General features: G+C 43.1%; 1 long non-coding RNA gene across 12 annotated transcripts; it reads left to right on the forward strand.

Annotated features, from left to right (window-relative positions):
* Nucleotides 1-8643: 8643 nt before the first annotated feature.
* Nucleotides 8644-18254, forward strand: LOC122728142. 12 transcript variants are annotated; one of them, XR_006353255.1, is made up of 7 exons: nucleotides 8649-8766; nucleotides 9303-9466; nucleotides 10058-10159; nucleotides 13946-14065; nucleotides 15620-15669; nucleotides 15971-16074; nucleotides 17662-18254. It is a non-coding gene; the product is annotated as an uncharacterized LOC122728142 (long non-coding RNA). The 12 variants fall into 12 exon arrangements; XR_006353259.1 differs by having other exon boundaries at nucleotides 8662-8766; nucleotides 10096-10159; XR_006353268.1 differs by having other exon boundaries at nucleotides 8662-8766; nucleotides 9303-9445; nucleotides 10096-10159.
* The last annotated feature ends 480 nt before the right edge of the window (nucleotides 18255-18734 follow it).

The raw sequence follows: 18734 nt of genomic DNA on the forward strand, positions 1-18734 counted from the left end.
AAAGATATGTTTGTTCTTTAGGGACATGGCTTTCAAGAGTCCTTAGCTTCTAAGGTAAGAATAAGTGAATTTACAGCATAGGAGAAGGAGGAGGAGGAGGAGGAGGGCTCCTATTTCTATGGCATTTAAAGGTTTTCAAAGCACTTTCCTGAAGAAAACCCTATGAGATAAGTGGTGCAAGAATGATGAATATCCTCATTGTACAGTAGAAAGCAGTCAGACACGGGGGAAGAGATTTCAATTTGGAAGGACCTTGGAAATCAGCTCATCCAACTCATCATCTTACAGGTGATAAAACTGAGGGCTGGGGAAGTTAAATGACTTGCCCAAGGTCATACAGCTAGTAAGTAAATAGATTCTGAACCCAGGTTCCCTGACTCAGAATACATTGGTCTTTACATTATACTCCACTACATGTTATAACTTCCCATCCCTACCACTAGCTTGCCCAATGACCACAGATAAGTCCCTTTACCTCTTCTAGCTTTGGTTATTCAACTGCCCATGGAAATACAAGCAACCACTCAGCCTATTCCCCTGGGATGGTTGAAAGCATCAGAAAAGAGTTGAGATGGGGAGATGCTATGCCAAGTATCATAGAATCATGGGAATTAGACCTGGGAGGACCCTTTGGGATGATTAGGTCCAATTCTCTCATTTTATCAATGAGAAAAATGAATCTCAGAGAGGTCAAGTGATTCATTTAAGATGACACAGGCAGTAAATTGTATCATCATCAACAAAATTTTCCTTATTATCTACAGTAGTGGTTTTCCAGTATTTTGGTTTCCAGATACCTTTAGGTTCTTAAAAATTATTGAGAACTCCTCAAAGAGATCTTGTTTATGTGTGTGATATATATCAAAATTTACCATATTAGAAACTAAAATGTCTTAGTATTATTACGAAAATAGTTTTGACCTCACAGGTCCCCTGGAAGGGTCTTGGGGACTCCCACACTTTGGAAACTGCTAAGATACAGTGTACAGGGCCCCACATGAGGTGTCGAGAACAAAGAAGAGTAAGACCTGCTCTCTTTCTCGACGGCACCTGCAGCCTATTTGTGGGGCTTGAGTGGCATTATTATTAATCAAACATCACAGAGGGGGAGGGATGGAAGATCACAGCAACCTCATTTAATCTTCCACCACCAGGCTCAGGTAGAGAAGGGCTGTTGTGTGCATGTGTCCTTACTCTTCTGGATGGCTGAGTCAATTAATCTCCTCCCAGGCAGCCAACGGGTCGAGTTTCTGGAACGAGGGCAGGTGTGTAAGAAGTAACCTCATTTCCTTAATCCCCTAGGGCTACAAATCCTGCCCTGAAAGCAACAACAGCGTAGCACCCCTCCTGTTCAGGTGGGCCAGGGCTGCCATCTGTGCACTCTGGATTCATAAATGCTCCTAATAGCTACAGAGACAGCATCTCTATAGCAACAGGGATAAGGAAGGGGGATGTCTGTATGTGTAAGAGAGAGAAACTGGGGGTGGAGGCATAGGGATAGAGTACCCTTATTTTTAGATTGTTTATATAGTGAAATGTGCTATTAATTAATACTCACCCCTTATTATCAGTGGCAGTAATAATGGTTACTCTCATGAACATGAGTGAATCTGACCTGGTAGATTTCTGAAAGGTTTTTGTCTCAAAAACCAACTCTGTTTGCTTTACAAACATATTGCCAAACCCAGGGAAACTAGAGAGGAACCAGCTCTAAAACATCCTGTGACTCTTTTGCTTAGATGAAAGGTTAAAAATTCCATCACGGTAATAATGATGGTGGTGGTGGTGGTGGTGGTAATGGTATTGGTAATAACAGCTCACACTTCTCTAGCATTTTATAGTTTTACCAAGTTCTTCCCTTGCGATCCCTAGCTTGTGGTCATTCTGGGGAGAAAGTAGCATCCCTCTACCTTTGTCAGAAGAGAATCTCTAATCTCCTTGGAAGCACAGCTCAGGTACCCCCCTCCACATCAGACTTTTCTTGATCCTTATTCCCTCAGCCTTCTGTTATTATAACACTCTCCCTTTTGAATTTATATTGTATTTACTTTCTTCCAGACATATTCCATCTCCCCAGGTAGGAAGCAAGATCCTTTAAGGTAGGCACTGTTGGTTTTGTTTTTGTCTTTGTATACACACCATCCCGCATAGTGTCTTGAACACAGTGAGTGCTTAATGAATGGCTGTTGAATGGAATAGGATGGAATTTAATTTATATTTAAAGGAAAGAAACTTGGTTGGAGATAGAAGATTTGGGTTCACATCTGGGTTCTGTAACTGTTTGACCTTGAACTAATTACTTTTCTTATCTGAGCCTCTGATTCTAAATTTGTAAAATGAAGTAATAATAATCCTGATCCTACCTACCTCGTAGGACTGAGTATCAAATGAAATAATAGATATATAGGGCTTTGTAAACTGTAAAGTGCTACATAAATGTGAATTAGTTATAGGCTTCATAGGAACCCATACAAAAGACTGAAGTTAAAGAAGCTTACTGTAATAGAAAGAATTGAATTTTGAGTCTCAGGAGCTGGGTGTGAATCCCACATAGGTTATTTAGTGTAATCACTCTGGGCAAGTCACTCCCCTTTCAACCTCATTTTTTCCTGTGAAAAATGGGAAGGTTAGGCTATTTAATGACTGCTAAAGGTCTAAAATACCTCTTCCGGGTCTAAATCTTATGATCTTCTGACTTCAGAGTCATGTTGGGACATGTTTCTAGGGGATCCACTATGTAGCTGAGGTATGGAACAGGATAGATAAGCAAAAAAAAAGAAATTATTTGAGAAAAGTCATTAAAGTATTTATTTCCTTTGATCGACTGAGAATTTCTAGAGTCCAATATTTTTATTTGACATATAGGGATGATGCTGCTCAGGGAGCATCTTAAACTCACCCAGCAAGATAATTGAAGAACTGGTACTAGAACCAAAGTATCCTGATTCCTTTTCCATGATTCTTCTCTCCTGCAATTTGCTGTGAAACAGACATCCAGCAGAAAGGGGGGTTATCTCATAAGTTTACATCAACAAACATTTTATCGAGGACCTACTTTCTTCAAGGCATAGCCTTCAAGAATGTAATGTCACCTCCATGTCCATGATGGGGTATCAGAGGAAGATGTTAATAAAGCAGGAAGACAAGTATGTGAATAACTATGATACAAAGGTGAATGTGACAAATGCCAAGGAGAGATCCAGGCAAAGTGTTGTGAGTGTTATGGACCCATAGCACCCCAGAAGGTCTTTGGGGCACATCAAAGAACCTTCTCCTTGAGAAACGAAACCAGAGGACAGACACACCCAGAGAGATAAGTGAAACCAGATCGAACTGAGCTAGCTCTGGGACCCCCACCCTTCATTCTAGTCTCCTTCAACCCTGGGGTGATGAGATTAGGTGTGGCCGCTTCCTTTGTGTCCTGAGATGGCTTGAGACATCCACAGCCACCCCTCACCCAATTCCTCCAACCACCACCAGTGGGGGATGGTCCTCCCTCACTAAAGAAACTTTCCAGTCAGATGGTCAACCCCATCAGTCCTCTATAAAAGTACCTGCTAGTCTCCTGCTCAAGGAGATTGGTACCTCAGAGCCACTCTGTGCCATGCCTTTCTCCCCATGAGAAGTCCAAGGACTTCTTTCATGGTTTCCCTTCCCTTTCCCTGCCCTAAATAAATTACTATCTTATTCTAACTTCTTTTGTGTGCAAGAGGGTGTAATTCTTTAAAGAGGAATTCCTAAGGACCCCTACCCCTTACCCCATTTTCCCCATGACATGAGGAAACTGAGGAAGATTGCCCTTGGCACACCACTCTGTTCCATATCTTTGCACTGGCTGTCTCCCATGCCTGGAATGTTTTCCCTCTTCACTTCTACCCCTTAGCTTCCCTGGATTCCTCCAAGACAGTTCGAATGTCACCTTCTTCAAAAGGCCTTTCCTGGTCTCACCTCCTCATCCCTGCTTCTAATGCCTTCCCTCTGAGATGGTCTTCCATCTACTCTATATGTATCTTGAATATACATACATATTTCCTTAGTTTCTCTCATCAGAACATGAGCTCTTTGCCGGCAGGTAAAAGATTTTTGCCTTTTTTTGTATCCCCAGCAATTAACACAGTGCCTGGCATACAGTAAGTGCTTAATAAATGCATTTGACTGATTTGACTTGTAGCTAGTGTAGGAGGGAATCAAAGAAGGCTTCATGAAAGAAGTAGTAGTATCTGAGTTGAGCCTTAAAAGAAGGGGGAGACATCAAGTGACTGGAGTTAGGATATAGTCCATTCTGGGCATGGGCTAGATATGTAGATGGAAGGAAGGATGAAGAAAAGGAACACAGAGTAGTCTGAATTGCCTAAAATACAGAGCACATGAGGAGCAGGAGTATGTGGTAAGGCTAGAATTGGAAGGGATCTCAGAGCTGCATAGGCTAAATTGTATCTGAACAAGAGCTCCCTTCTCAACATCTCCAACAATCAGTCATTGAGGAGGCCTCCAGTGAGGAAAAAAACACAATCTCCTGAGGTAGTACATTCTGCTTGGGGATAACTCTCATTGTGAGGAAGTTTTGCCTTACATCAAACCTGAATTTCTCTCTCTGCAACTTCCACCTTTTTTACTCCTTGTTCTGTCTTCTGAGGCTGAGCAGAACATGTTGAAGGTCTCTTCAACCAAGACAGATCTTCAAATACATGAAGATGACTTTTGTTTCCCCTGCCCTGAGTCTTTTCTTCTCCAAAATAAACAGCCCTACTTGCTTCAATCAGTCCTTTGATGGCATGATCTCAAGGTCCTTTCCCATCTTGGATGTATTCTTCAGGATGCTCTCTAGAGTTTCAATGTCTTTCCTAAAATGTAATGCCTCAAGGTGAACCCAATGGTCCAAATGTGACCTGCCCAGGGTAAAGTCCACTGGAACTGTCCCCTTCCTACCCCTGACTACCATGTCTCTGAATGTAACCAAGAATTGAACAATTGTAGTTTTCTTAGAAATTACATCATCCTGTGGAGTCATGATGAGTTTGAAGTCTACTCAAAGTCCCAGAAATTTTTCATATAGACTACTGCTGCCTGGTCATTTCTCCACGATCTTGTACTTACGAAATTGACATTTTGATCCCAAGTGTAGAATTTTATATTCCTTAAAGTTCATCCTGAGTGGCAGTGTTATATAATGGATAGTGTTGAATCTGGAAGGAAGCCAAAAAGACCAGGGTTCAAATCTTCTGTCTCATACTAATTAGTTGTGTGATCATGGGAAAGTCACTTAACCTCTCTAAGACTATTAGTTATGGGTACATAGTAATCTGAATTGGGGGAAGGAATTCACAGGTCTTTAACATATTGGAACAAAATTTATCTTAACAGATTTAGCATAACATTCTAGACTATTGAGATTTTTTTTGGATGCTATTACCTAGAATATTAGATCTCCCTAGCTTTTGTCATCTACAAATCTTATCATATGACTTTATCTAAGTCATTGATGAAAATGATAAAAAGAACAGAGCCAATCATAGTTCCTTGGGACTCATCCATGGGGGCCTTCTTCCAAGCTTAGGTAGATGCATTAATGACTATTTTTATGGTTCAATCATTCAATCAGTTTTGAATCCACTTGACTACTATCTGAGACTGGAGCAAAAGGAAAAGAGAGGGAGGGAAGTTGTTGAGCGGGGTTGAAATTTGAAGTTGGGAGAAGAGGGCACTCCTTATAGTTGGCCTCAAGTTTCTTAGTAAAGTATGAAGTGAGGTCCTCTGCTAAGAGGGCAGGAAAGGGAGTGATGTAGATCAGTGGTATCAAATTCAAATAGAAATGGGGCCACTAATCCATACCTAAGGATTCCTATGGGCCAACTGAATATTGACTTAGAAAACTACATGTTGACATTTTTGCTCTATTCTATTTTTATTTGTTTTGTTAAATATTTCCCAATTACATTTTAATCTGATTTGGGTCTCAGTCATATGTGGGGCTCTGTTTTTGATACTTCTGATGCAGATGACTTGAGGTAGAAGATAAGATGCTCCAGGAGGTGTGATAATATTACAACTAGGGAAAGATAAAAAGGATTTATATGACCCATTGAAGATCCACTTGAGATAAGATTTTTTCACAAACCATAACTTTCATTAAAATTATTTTAGATTTTGCTAGGGATCAAAGTCAAGTACATTGGCTTCTTATTTACAAGTTCCATTCTCTTCCCTTTTTTTGAAAATTAGAATGTTTGCCCTTCTCCATACCTGTGGCTCTTCTCTTATTCTCCACAGTCTTTCAAAACTTATTAACAGTGGCTCAGTAATCACACCTACCAGTGCTTTCAGTAGCCTGAGATGCAGGTCTTTCCATTTTGGTGACTTAAATTCATCAATGGTAACTTAGGTGTTATTATTTTTTTTGCAGGGCAATGGGGGTTAAGTGACTTGCCCAGGGTCACACAGCTAGTAAGTGTCAAGTGTCTGAGGCCGGATTTGAACTCAAGTACTTCTGAATCCAGGGCCGATGCTTTATCTGCTGTGCCACCTAGCTGCCCCGTGTTATCTTATTATTAAATTGACTCACAGAAGGAAGCTATGTAGGTTAGTGTATGTGACCACAAACACCTAATTTAATCTCTCAGGGTTTTAGTTTCCTCACCTGTCAAATTAAGGTACTTGACCAGTTTTTCTCTAAGATCTCTTCTAGCTCTAAATTCTAGCAAATGGATCAGCTCATAATCACTATTTCAGTGAAGGGACCTGGACAGACCACTTCTAGAGTATTGTGATCATCTCTAGGTTCCACATTTCAGGAAAGACATTGCTAAGACTTGGTGTATTCAATTTTCTTTTTTCTTTTTTTTTTTTTTGGTGAGGCAATTGGGGTTAAGTGACTTCCCCAGGGTCACACAGCCAGTAAGTGTGTAAAGTGTCTGAGGCCGGATTTGAACTCAGGTCCTCCTGAATCCAGGGCCGGTGCTCTATCCACTGTGCCACCTAGCTGCCTGACTTGGTGTGTTCAAAAGGAATGCCATAAGGATGATGAAGGATCTCAAGATGATGCCATTTTAAGATTGTTTGAAGGAACTAGAGAAGGGAAGTTTTTGGGAACAAAGAATAACTATCAGGGGTCAGCTAGGTGGCACAGTGGATAAAGCACTGGCCCTGGATTCAGGAAGACCTGAGTTCAAATCTGGCCTCAGACACTTGACATTTACTAGCTGTGTGACCCTGGACAAGTCACTTAACCCTCACTACCCCACCAAAAAAAAAAGAGTAACTATCTTTGAGTATTTGAAGGGCCATCAGGTGAAAGAATGATTGGACTAGTTCTGCTTAACCTCAAAGGGATCAAGGTAGGAGTAAAAGATAGAAGTTGCAGTGAGGAAGATTTAGGTTTGATGTCAGGAAGAACCTCCTAATACTTCGAGCTATTCCAAAGTCGTATGAGTTACCAGGGTGCAATAATAAAAGACCTTTACAAGGTCTCCAAGCAAACACTGGATAATGGACATATTGCAAAGGAATTCTTATTAATGTATAGGTCAGGCAAGATGTCCTTTCTATCTTTGAGTATCTATGATACTAAGATCACTTTGTGGGACAGTGTAAAGGATGCATTGGAGAGCTGAGAAAACTAGAGGCAGACAGATTGGTCAGGGAGATATTACAATAATCTAGGTGAAAAGAAATGACAGCCTTTAGCAGAGCAGTTGCTATAGGAATAAAAGGAGTGGAGGGACCAATGAGAGAGATGTTGCAGGGGTAGAAAGGACACGTCTTAACAACTGATTGGCTACATGGGTATGAGAAAGGAAAGAATGATGAAATCCTGAGCCCATGGGGAGAACAACTCACATTTTTATAGCAATTTCTGGTTTACAAAGCTCTTTTCTCTGTACAATTTTGTGAGGTTAGTAGGGCAAGGACCATTATCCATATTTTCAAATAAGACATTGAGTCTATAGAAGACAAGTGACTTGCTCAGAATCACACAATTAGTGTCAAAACAAAACGGACCTTATAAATTTGATTTAATTCCCTATATATTTTAGAGATGAGGCAACCAAGTCCTAGAAAGAGAATGGGTTTGTGCAAGGTTACAGAGTGAGTTAGTAGCAGAGAACTTCGTTGAAGTTAGGGTTAGGGGAGAAGGCTTACTACTAGTCCATGCTATCCCTACTTCTAGGCTGAAAAAAGACGGAGTCCTCCTGAAATTCGCCTGGGAGGAAGCCACCAGAGAGCTAGCTCTACTACCTCTAAATCCTATGATCTTCATAGGACTGGTGGAGACCAGGCATATACCAGTATAACTTTGCTTTCCGCGCTTCCCCGGATTCCTAAGCCAGTTGACAGTTGAGCAGGGGAAAGTTAAGGGGATCACCGGGAGACAAAGGTGACTGCCTGCGCCTGCGCCTGCGCCAGGCACGCCCTAGCTACTGAAGGAAAGGGTTGAAAGAATGGGACATCCAGGGACCAAACCAAAGCTTCCCCTAACCCTTGCGCCCCCTGGCGAAGTACGTACCATCCTCCCCCCCCCCCTTCTTGCTTCCCCAACGTTCAGCCAGTAGCTTTCTTTTATTCTGAAAAAGAAGCTACTTTCTATGATGTAATCTGAGAATTTGAGCTCCAAAAGAGGGGCCGATTGGCCAAATCGATAATCCCCTCCCAGGGACTCCACCCTCCCTCCGCCCTCCTCCCTTACTCAAGGGCTATAAAAGAGCTGAGCCAGAGACCTGGATGCTTTTTACACCTGGATACGCTGGCGAAGCTTTGAAGGAGATGAGCGTATGTGTGCGGGGATGGGAGTCAAGGTGGTGGTGAGGACGGGGGGGGGGGGGGGGGGGGAGGGGGTTTCAGGAAAGGGAGTCAAAAGAGAGATGAGTGGAGAAGAATTGAAAGGTCATGGGGGTGGGAGGATCGAGGATATTGACAGGTACTTGGGATAAAACGACTTGGGAGGGTGCCTGCTGGGAGTCCTTAAGAGAAGCGAAGCTCCTGCTAGTGCTGTAGAACAAACTCCAACCTAGTCCCAGGACGGCTCCGCGCTGGGGTATGGAGGCTAGGAAGTGAGAAGAAACTCAGAGGTGAGCAGTCTGCGGGGAACGGCCCCGCCCATTAAGAAGAAGAAATGGACTTGACTTGGCTCTGAAGCAGTGCCACAGGGTCCTGCCGGTCCATTTCAAACAGGGTGCGGGGGAGGGGCGAGCAGAATCTTGGGCGGTGAGGAATAGAGTCACGCAGTGGAGGGGGGTTGGGGAGAGGCTTCAGAACTGGAGTCCAAACAATTCCAAGCTCAGAGCGCTGCTCTGGACTGCTCCCAGATCTCCCAGGAAAGGGGCAGGGAACTGTATACACAAACGGGTGTCAGAAGAGCAAGAGCTGAGCGCTTCAGCACCGGAGGTCGGACAGCTCCCCGCCTTCCGACTGATCTGTGGTGAAGGCACATTCTTCGACCAAGAACACTGTAAGGCAGCTCCCAGCAGAAGTGAGCAGAGCTTCAGAACCGGAATTCCGGACAGTTCTCAGTCCTTTAGGACAGCCCAAGTCCAACTCTTTCGCCCTATTCAGCCCCACCCCCTCGATAGGCGGGGCGGGAACGAAGGGCGGAGCGGAGCGAGGTTGGGGGTGGGGGGAAGAGTGTTCCGGTACCTAGGACAAGATAGTCTTTCTAGTAGAACTCATAAGGATGAAACGATCTCCTGTTCAGTTACGCTGAGCCAGAAGGAAGGGGAGAGGGACAAGGACACCAGTCGTTATCCCCATCTTCTAGAAGCTGACCCCAAAAGGTTAACCGTATCCCCTCCCCCCACCCCCAATCCCCTACCCGGACAGAGAGCAGAGCTTAAAAGAGTTTCCAGGGTAAACTCTTGCTAAATTCAAGACCCAGGTTGCGGGGGGAGGTGCTGTTTGGAGTTCTAGGAACCAAGAGACTGCCGAGCCTAAGTAGGAGTGAGGGCTAAATGTGTGTGAGGGAGCCCTCATAGATACTGAGTCCCTCATCCCTTCACTCCTTCGATCAGTGCCAGAGGCATGTTTCTGTGGAGAGCCAGAACAGAGCCCGATTGTTTCCTGCCAGGCAGGAATCGTCGGATCTAACTGGGGTGCCCACTTCAGGTTGCAGGAGAGAGCTAGCTGACCTTCGGTCAACAGGAGCAAGGGAGAATGCAATGCCCACCAGGTAAGCCCAGCTAGGTTTTGTTTTGGGGGGGTTTTTTTGGTTTTTTTGGTTTTTTTGGTTTGGTCAATCTACGAGCCTGGTGCCCCCTTGTGACAGCCAGGGTTAGTGCAAGTACTTCTTACTGGACAATTTCGGGGCTGAGCTTCGAATAGCCTTGGGAACACGAGGCAGAGGAAACCCCAGGGGCTCAGTTTCCTTGTATGATAGTGCAATGAAAAAAACGACGAGTTTGAAACGAAGGACCCAGGTTCAATCTTGACCTTGCTTCTTACCGCTTCTGTCTTTCTAGACCTCAGTTTCCTCCTATGTAAAATTAGTTCGGACTAGATTATCTCTAAGCTTGGCAACTAGGCAGGGAAAGCGAGAGGACAAGAGATGTCTCCAAGTTCTCCCTTTCCCACTACCCATTTCCAAGAGTCCTCTGCTTTGGAGTCAGCAGTGAGAGCAGTTCTCATTTAATGGAATGGCAAAGGGCATTATGGGGAGAGCTCCTGACTGTCCACTCAGTGGTAACATCACCACCCATCTCCACACCCCATGGCTGGTTTTCATTGGGCAAAGAACCCTTTCTCCACATATCAGTTCTGTTTCTCGGGAGAGGGCCTGCCCTTTCGGTTTCCTGTCCCTAGAACTAAGAAAGCCCCTACTCCTATAATCCCCTTCTTTCCATCCAACAATGAGAAGGATAGAGCAAAGCTGAACTTCCCCCGACTCTTCTTCCCCTCTCCTCCAGACCATGTGCCACAAAAACCATGGAACAAGGGTCAATGCTAAAGATCACATGAAGGGAGCCACGAGCCACACCTGAATCCAGGGGGGTTCTAATGACTCTAAGAGATCTGAATCACACGGGACCTGAAGAGGTGGAGACTTGAGGCAGAAGCCCCAGGAGGTGATTAGAATTAGTCAACTAGCATTTATTAAGTGCTTACAAAGTGTCAGACATTCTGATAAGCACTGGTAATACAAATACAAGTAGAAAGACAGTCCCTGGCCTCAAGGAGCTTACATTATAATGTGGAAAGACAACACATAAAAGGAAGCAGAAAGGCATGTGTGGGAAACAAAGGTACCCACTGTAGGGACAAGATGAGATGGCGACTGGCCTGGGTGCCCTCCTTAAATGGAGTTTCTAGAAACTATCCAATCATAGGGAGAGGTTGAAAAGGGGAAAAGGTCTTCCAATTTGTGAATTGGAATTGAATTCCAGGGCTTGAATGAGATCAGAATTTCCCAGGATTCCAGGCTCCCACTTGCAATGGAGGGGGAGAAGAGAAGGCAAGGAAGAGTAAATGGCACTCTCATCCCTAGTACCCAGGCAGGGTTGAGTATGTGAGTTGAGCCTCTCAGGATGCCCCATAATTCCTTTCATCCTGCTTCAGCCCTGAGCCCAGGCTCCTCCAGTCTCAAAGATGTAAGGGGTTAGTGATCAAAAGATCACAGATTTAGAGCTGGAAGGAACCATAGAGGCCATGAAATCCAGTAGAAAAATGAAATAGAGAGAGTTTAAGTGATTTTTCGAGTAATACTTATGTATGAGGTGAGATTTCAACCCAAGCCTTCCTGGCTTTAAGTCCAGTGCCTGATCTGCCAAACTACACATTCTAAATGAGAAGAGCCTTGGAAAAGAGGCATGGGGAGATGCTTTTGTACACCTGGACTCAAGAACAAAGTGTACATTGGGTAGTAAGGAATACAAGAGTGTATATAGAGAATACAGCATACCTAGACACAGCAGAGCAGGGAGGAGATGGAAACAACAAACTCAGGGCTCCAAACCAGTCTGTCTACCAAATCTCATCATCTTTACCCCACCCCATCCCAACCAGGAATTTCCAGTTCCCTAGAACCAGCCTGAAAGGAGACAGCACCACTCACAACTAGTCTGCTGGCCTGAGGAGATCCCTGATTGTCCCATGCTCCTTCTGCCAAGAATGTTGGCTAGAGGAAGTGAAGGAGGAGACAGGTAGTAGAGCCTCAGGAGGGCTGGGAGTAGGAAAAAAATATAAAGGTGCCAGTCAAGGAGAACTGTGATCTATGAGCTTAGTGTATACATATTAGCTTCTGTGCTTATCTCTCCCCAACTGGCTGCCTGAAATCACAACCTCCCCTTAGCACACCCCCTCCCCCAACCAACTGGCTGGACCCAGAGAAAGTTCTGGGGAGGGGATGACTAGTGACTTCATGGTTAAATGAGAAAATATTCTATACTCATAAGATTTAGAGCCAGAAGAGGCCTTAAGTCATTTAGTCTCTTTCCCTCCTTTCCCCCTCTCCTCCCTTCCCCCCACTACATTTTACAGATAAGAAAACTGAAGTCCAAAGGCTTGTCTAAGTTCACACAAGGGAGCAGGTAGTAGGGGCAGGACTTGAACCCAAGTCCTCTGACTCCAAAGAAATCTCACTTCAGCCTTTCTTAAAAATCAGCAGGAGTCTTTCCTTACAACACTCCTGTAAGGTAGGTAGTTGCAAGTGTTGTCTTCATTTTATGGATGAAGAGATTGAGGCTCAGAGAGGACAACTGACTTTGGACCAGGACCCACACCCAGGTTTTTCTGACTCCAAATCAATTGTTCTTTCCTTTATGCCAGTAGGTCTTAACCTTGGGTTCATGAACTGGACTTTTAAAAAATTTTTTCTTGCTCTATTTCAATATAATTGGTTTCCTTTTTTTTTAATCCTGTGTATTTTATTTTATGCACTTAAAAACATGATTCTGAAAAGTCTTCACCAGACTGTCAAAGGGATCCAGGACACAAAAACCCAATAGGTACCTCTCTGCTCCATTTTATATAGAGAGAAACTAAGACCCAGAGATGTATAGTGATTTGTCTAAGAAAGATGCAGAGTCCAGGACTAGGACCCAGGTCTCCAGGCTCCTAATTGGGTGCTCTTTCCATTTTCCATATTGACTTTTTTTCGGTGTCATCCACATTCAGAGAACCTCAAAATTATTAATAATGGGTAACCTATCTTCTTTTTCTCTTCCCTATGGGAGAGAAGGGTATGGCTTTCTGTAGCTTCTACCAGCCCTTCTCTTAATTCTGATCTTCAGAAGCATTTTCCCTGCTGCTAGGGGAAATGAGCAGAGGAATCTATTTTGTCCTCCTTCCCACTATTCATTCTTTCCCTCTCTCTTCCTCAAATTGAGCTTGGGAGGTAGGATGGGAAAGCATTATCTTTTCCAGTTTTACTAATGGGGAAACAGGATCAGAAAAATGAAGTCACTTTTCCAAGGTCAGCCATGTCAAACTGCAATGTGTTAAAGCTGGGATTTGAACCCAGGTCTTTTGACCCTCAGGTTTAGCAGCATAGAATAATGGAGAGAACCATTAGACCTTGAGACAAGAAAACTAGGCTTTAAATCCTAGCTCTGACGCTTTCTAGCTGCGTGACTATAGACTAGTCTTTGAACCTCACTTTTCTCATCAGCCAACTGGGGATGGTAGTGCCCAATTACCAATTCTCAAATAAGATAACAAGTAAATCACTTTGCAGACTTTAAAGTTCTAATTAAATGTCAGTCATCATCATCATCATTTCCATTTTATTCCTTTGCATCTCATGCATCTTTGCACTTGTGTTATCTCCCACTTCCAGATAGTGAGCGCTTTAAAGTCAGTAACTGAGTGTTTTGGATGCATGACAAATATTTGCTGAGTGAGCAGGTATTCACTAGCCAGTGCATAAGGCCTATGTCTCCTGAGCTGTTCTCAGGACCTTCTGAAAGGAAGGCTCTGTTTAAAAAACAACCTGAGAAATAACGATGAATGTTCTGCCCCTCAGCTTCATAGTGTTCTAGTATTGTGGGAACCACACTGGCTGAATCTTCTGCTGCTCTTGTTTGGATATGAGGTACCCAAGGCAGACACTTAAACAGGAACAGGGAGACCAAATTAGCCTAAGGTAAGGGGACCTTCAAATACCAGTAATTTGACCCCACAGCCAACATTTCAAGTGGTGGCTTTCTGGGCAGTTTTAGAGTAATACCTGTCAGAGGAAGAGGAAGTCTCATGCTTTTCATTTTCTGTCCATCTCTATCATTTCTTTCCTCTTCTACCATTTTTCTGTCTTTGTCTTTCATGTCTGTTTCTCCTGTCTGCTTCTCACTGCTTCCTGTCTCTATTAGTGTCTCTCTCCTATCTCTTTTCTGTGAATCTGTCTCTTTCCTTCCTCTCTCTGTCTATCTTTGTCTACTGCTACCTTTCCTGTGTCTCCTCCTATTTGTCTCTCTTTCTCTCTCTCCTTCACTCCCCCCATCTCTCTTGGTGACAAAGACCATCCAATTGAAAGCATACTCTTATGTTTGCAGAGTTGCCATAGAAACCAGGTAGCAGAGTGTCTGCTTCCTTTCTGCAAGTTGTCTTTTTTCTCCCACTTCCAATCTGAGTTATGAGCATTCAGGGAACACACTGGAATCCCATCAAGCAGGGAAATTTAACAATATTCATTTCTATCTCACCAGCTTAGGCAATCTAGACTGTTAGGCCGTCAGGATGGCAATCACACTGCCATTCAAGGAGAGCTGGAAGTATGGAGCTGGGCCAGGAGCTAGATGGGTTTGTTTAATTCCACAGTGAGAAGCAACAGTCAGGGAGCCTAACACTCAAAAGCTCCAAAGATACCCTGCAAACCAAATGTTTGGGAGGGAAATCATGTTGAAAAGTGATGAAGAGGGGCAGCTAGGTGGCTCAGTGGATAGAGCACCGACCCTGGATTCAGGAGTACCTGAGTTCAAATCCGGCCTCAGACACTTAACACTTACTAGCTGTGTGACCTTGGGCAAGTCACTTAACCCCAATTGCCTCACTAAAAAAAAAAAAAAAAGAAAAGAAAAGAAAAGTGATGAAGAGTGAATATGACTGCCATTTGCCTTAGGGAGTGAAAGGGAACATTTCACTAAAATGGGATTGACATCAGATATTTATCAGAATTTATCCTACTTTTAAAATGAAGAGCAAGGAATGTGACACTCTATTCAATTAATAAATCCAGTGTAGTAGAAAGGGTCTTGAATTAGCAGGTATGAGCTAGAATTTGGCCCTGGCTTTCTCACTTATCTCAATCTGTGACCTTAGGAAAATCAATTCTCTGTGTGTATCACTTTCTTCACCTGAAAACTGAAGGAATTGACTAGGATGGGCACTAAGGTCAGCTCTCATATGCTATGTTCTAAGCCTTCCCACCTCTTACTTTCCATGTCCGGGGCCCTCCTAGTGCTCACATTCTGTATTCTTTGTGCTAAGGCTGCTTTCAGCTTTGATATTCATTGACTGTAGATTAGAATTTGTTTTCTTCCCTTTAATAAAGTAGGATTGCATAGAAAACTGAGAGGAGCAAGTTTGGCACTTTTTCCTTAATGTCACAAAAATTCAAGGTAAAAGAGAAATCTAGCAACTGACTTCCCTCCCTCTCCAGACCATCTTTCTAATGACTTTTTATTTGCCTGTTGTACCACAGTTTTGGCCAGATGGAGAGATGACATGTTGATAAGAACACTTGGCCCAGAGGTGAGAACAGGGGCTGGGGCTGTCCAGATGCCATTGTTTGATCCAGTTGATAATGCTCCCCTAGACCAGGTGACAAGCTAATGGGGTTGTCCAGAAGTGTGCAGCTTAGTGCAGAACAGCCCTCAAGGCTCCTAGTTTCCCCATCTCAGCCTTTTAGAAAGCTGGCTACTGTCTGCCTGTCCATCTGGTGCTTCTGAATGGAGATATTGAAAGCAACTGTTTTTATAGCACGTGATGGAGGGAAGGGGAGGTTGGAAAGTAGGAGGGTTGAGAATTTCTTTTTTTTCTTTTTTTCCCCCAGGAATAAATTTGATGATTGAATTAAGATCTCATTGAGATAAATCACAATTTCAAAATAGAACCTTCTATATTTCTTTTCACCATTGACTGGCTGTGTGACTCTGAGTAAGTATCAGTTTTCTACTTTATGAAATGAGAGTTAGACTCAATGATTTCAAAAGGCCTTTCGAACTCTCACATTCTGCAATTCTATTAATGTTCCCCTATTTTATCTTTTTAAAAAAGTTTCACTGATGCTCTTTTCTTGCCCTATTATTTCTCAGAGATTCAACCTAAGGAAGAAAGATAATCAAGTGACAAAGGTTGCCAATAATTATTATTATTATTTATTTTTATGGTACTTTAAGATATCACAATAACATCCAATATTTATATAGTTGCTTTAAGGTTTACACAGAATTTTAAATAAAAATAAAAAACCCAAGTCTGTGTGGTGGATACTGAAAGTATTATTAGCCATAGTTTACAGATATCAAAAGGGTTAAGTAATTTGCTTACAATTATATGGAACTCCAGTCCAAGTCTTTCCTGACCCTAAGCCCAAGGCTCTTTCCACTATACCATAAAGCCCTTTCCTCGTAGTATTCCTTATGATGTAGGCAATATACATGGTATTATGATCCTCATTTATAGGTGAAAAAACTAAAGCTCAAGACCTAAGTGATTCTCCTTAGATCACCCCCCTGCAAAAAGATATAGCTGAAACTCAAAACAGTGGAGAGCCCAGGTGTGGTGAAGAGACCTGCTAACAAAAGAGCCCCCATCATAGCCTTCCCACAGGACTAGTCCTAAGCATAGCCTTGCCTTACAGAAGTATTTAAAGGAAGGAGATTGATTGGCTAAACAGCCAAAAACTGTTAAGTAGAACATCAAAGGCTTGATATTAATAATCAATCATATTTCTAAATCTGCAGCATGGGAATGCTTAAGACAACTTGGAAGCAGTAGCCAGGGATGGAAAACAAGGACATCAGTTTGGTTCCTAGTCAGCTAAGGAACTAAGCAGAAACAGAGAGCTAGGAATGCCTAGAAATGTACTGAATATGTGACATCACCCAAGTGGGAGAGGGGAGTCAGAGGTAATGGCCAAAGAACTAGTGCTGTAACTACAATCACCTAAGCAAGACTGGTGGGAAACAGACTATAATAGTAGCTCCCATTTCACTGGAACTATAAGGTTTACAGACTGCTTTCCTTTCAATGACTCTGTATATGGGTAGTGCAGGCATCCTCACCATTTTATAGAGGAGAAAATGGAGGCTTAGAGAGAAATGGCCTGAAGTGTCATAGCTAAGAAGTGTCAAAGCCAGAATTTGAACCAGTGTTGCTGCTGAGTCCCAAATCCCAAACTCTTCTGTACCTGGCTGATCTGAGATAATACTGGTCAGATGCTGTATGGAAGACTAGTGATTTTGTTGTTCTGATTTATGAAAAAGACAACAAAACACAGCCTACCTTATAGCGTGGACCCTATCCCACATCTACCCAAGCTGGACGTGATAGGGCTGGCTTCCAGAGGAGGTGAGAGATGATCTCAGGCTTGTAAACTACAAGTCTAGCATCACTATGGTGAATGAAGGCAAGAACTCTGAGGAAACATGGGGAATGACATTAATTTCCAAAGAATTGTGGGATTTCAAGCTGAACCATAGCTTTAAAGTCCCCATTTAATCCAAACTGTTCATTTTTTAGAAAGAAGACTGAGGAGACAGAGAAGGGGATGTCAATGGTACGGAATCATAGAACTAGAAGATACCTCGGATACCATTGGGTCCAACTCATGACCAAGAATTCCCTCTACATTCAGCCCATCAAGTGGTTATCCAGACTCTGCTTATAGACTTTTCCTTAGGAGGAACCCCCTTCCTCAAAAGGCAGTCCATTTGATGCTGGTCCTATACCCTCCCATCTTCTCCAACAGATTAAATTCCTTTTCTATCTTTAATCTTCAGTATCTCTCTACTGGTAGCTACTATTATCTGCCTACAAACACAACCATATCTCCATCCTTTAAAAAACAAAAACCTTAGTAGAGCCTACTATATTTGTCCTTTTCACAACCAAATTCCTAGAAGTTGTCTCTACTTTCTTTTCTGTTGCTCACTCCTCAACCCTTTGTAATCTAACTTCCAGCCTCATCACTTGACTGAAGCTGTTTTCTCCAGTGACCCTTAATCTCTTAATCTTTCTTTCTCCCTCCTCCCTCCCCCCACCTCTCTCTTTCTCTTTTCCAGGTAATGAGGGTTGTGACTTGCCCAAGGTCACACAGCTAGTTAAGTGTCAAGTGTATGAGACCAGATTTGAACTCAGGTCCTCCTGAATCCAGGGTCGGTGCTTTATCCACTACACCACCTAGCTGTCCTCACTCCTATAATCTTTTTTTTTTTTTTTTAGTGAGGCAATTGGGGTTAAGTGACTTGCCCAGGGTTACACAGCTAGTAAGTGTTAAGTGTCTGAGACCGGATTTAAACTCAGGTCTTCCTGAATCCAGGGCCAGTGCTTTATCCACTGCACCACCTAGCTGCCCCCCATAATCTCTTAATTGCCAAATCTGATGGCTTTTTTACAATCCTCATCCTTCTTAACCTCTCCATAGCCTTTGGCCACTCTCACCTCTCCTGGCTACTCTTATTTCTTTGGGTTTTCATGTTGTTGCTGCCTCTTGCTTCTCCTACCTCTTCAACATCTTTTCCTTTACTGGTTCATAATCCAGATAGAGCCTCCTAACTATCTGTACCCCCAAAGTCTGTCCCTTCTCTTTTTTT

This window comes from Dromiciops gliroides, chromosome 1, assembly GCF_019393635.1.
Source record: "Dromiciops gliroides isolate mDroGli1 chromosome 1, mDroGli1.pri, whole genome shotgun sequence".
Lineage (NCBI taxonomy): Eukaryota > Metazoa > Chordata > Mammalia > Microbiotheria > Microbiotheriidae > Dromiciops > Dromiciops gliroides.